Here is a 2500-nt window from a genome sequence, read left to right on the forward strand (position 1 = left end):
AACAGAGACCTATCTTATCATCACCATAACAACCATCACTTCAGCACTTCAGGATAGATTAACAGAGACCTATCTTATCATCACCATAACAACCATCACTTCAGCACTTCAGGATAGATTAACAGAGATCTATCTTATCATCACCATAACAACCATGAGTACAGCACTGCCAGATAGATTAACAGAGACCTATCTTATCAATACCATAACAACCATCAGTTCAGCACTGCCAGATAGTTTAACAGAGACCTATCTTATCATTACCATAACAACCATGAATACAGCACTCCCAGATAGATTAACAGAGACCTATCTTATCATTACCATAACAACCATCACTTCAGCACTTCCAGATAATTTAACAGAGACCTATCTTATCATCACCATAACAACCATCACTTCAGCACTTCAGGATAGATTAACAGAGACCTATCTTATCATCACCATAACAACCATCACTTCAGCACTTCAGGATAGATTAACAGAGACCTATCTTATCATCACCATAACAACCATCACTTCAGCACTTCAGGATAGATTAACAGAGACCTATCTTATCATCACCATAACAACCATGAGTACAGCACTGCCAGATAGATTAACAGAGACCTATCTTATCAATACCATAACAACCATCAGTTCAGCACTGCCATATAGATTAACAGATAGATTAACAGAGACCTATCTTATCAATACCATAACAACCATCAGTTCAGCACTGCCAGATAGTTTAACAGAGACCTATCTTATCATTACCATAACAACCATGAATACAGCACTCCCAGATAGATTAACAGAGACCTATCTTATCATTACCATAACAACCATCACTTCAGCACTTCCAGATAATTTAACAGAGACCTATCTTATCATTACCATTACAACCATCAGTTCAGCACTGCCATATAGATTAACTCACTCAGTACGGCCAGTCTTCTGTTCTCCTCTACACAAACCCCTCGGATGTCCAGTGGGTGTCTGAATGACCCAACATTTAGCTTCCGTCGTCAGAATTGTGGTATTCTTTCTCAACATTCGCCTCTTCAGTATAAGACCCTTCCGCTTGCAATATTTTGATGATGGTAACTGGGATGAAACGCTGTTAACGTCGTCTCTTTCGCCGTTCGTATGGAGAGAGTTAATAGATTAACAGAGACCTATCCTATCATTACCATAACAGCCATGACTTTAGCACTCCCAGATAGTTTAACAGAGACCTATCTTATCATTACCATAACAACCATCAGTTCAGCATTGCCAGATAGTTTAACAGAGACCTATCTTATCATTACCATGATAACCATGAGTACACCCAGATACTCTGAACTGGTTTAATTCGTGAGGCCACTGACCTGTATACAAATTCAGTTAGCCAAAATTAATGAAGAAAGGGGAAAAAAGGACGAAAAAGGAGTAAAAACAAGAAGACATTGCATCAATGCATACAATACATCAATCATACATACTACTGGAGTGTAAGTAACTGATCTCGCAACCTTAAGGCGTAAAAACTGTACATCGCTAAATCTCTCAGACAGAGAGTATATGAGTACTCCCAGAGAAATGGAAAGAGAAACACAGCGTGTGATGAACGAAACGACACGAAACGAAACGAAAATTGTGATTTAACTCTCCCCATACGAACGGCGAAAGAGATGACGTTAACAGCGTTTCACCCCAATTACCATCATCAAAATATTGCAAGCGGAAGGCTTTTATACTGAAGACGTGCATGTTGACAAAGAATACTACAATTCTGACGACGGAAGCTAAAGGTTGGGTCATTCAGACACCCACTGGACATCCGAGGGGTCTGTGTAGAGGAGAAGAGAGGACTGGCCGTACTGAGTGAGTTAACCGAGGGAAATGAGTAGAGCAATTGACTAGCTGTCTTTCCATCTACGCACTGAGCGTAAAAAAACAACAACAAATAAACAAAAACAACAACAATAAACACACACACACACACACACACACACACACACACACACACACACACACACACACACACACACACACACACTAACAGTGAAGGTGGCCCAGTGGTAACGAGCGAGCCAAGGAATCGAGAGTATCTTAAGAGCACAAATCTCGAACACTCGGTAGTGCCCCCCCACCCCCCACCCCCACCCCCACCCCCCCACTACACCTTGTGTCGTGACTTGAAATGTTCTCATTCGGATGATGATGATGATGATGATTTGTATTTGTATTTGTATTTCTTTTTATCACAACATATTTCTCTGTGTGAAATTCGGGCTGCTCTACCCAGAGAGAGCACGTCGCTACACTACAGCGCCACCTTTTTTTTTTCTTTTTTTTCCCCTGCGTGCAGATTTTTTTTTTTAATGTTTTTTTTTATCCTATCGAAGCGGAATTTTCAACAGAATTTTACCAGGAACAACCCTTTTGTTGCCGTGGGTTCTTTTACGTGCGCTAAGTGCATGCTGCACACGGGACCTCGGTTTTATCGTCTCATCTGAATGACAAAACACACACA

Source organism: Babylonia areolata, chromosome 29, assembly GCF_041734735.1.
Source record: "Babylonia areolata isolate BAREFJ2019XMU chromosome 29, ASM4173473v1, whole genome shotgun sequence".
Taxonomy (NCBI): Eukaryota; Metazoa; Mollusca; class Gastropoda; order Neogastropoda; family Buccinidae; genus Babylonia; species Babylonia areolata.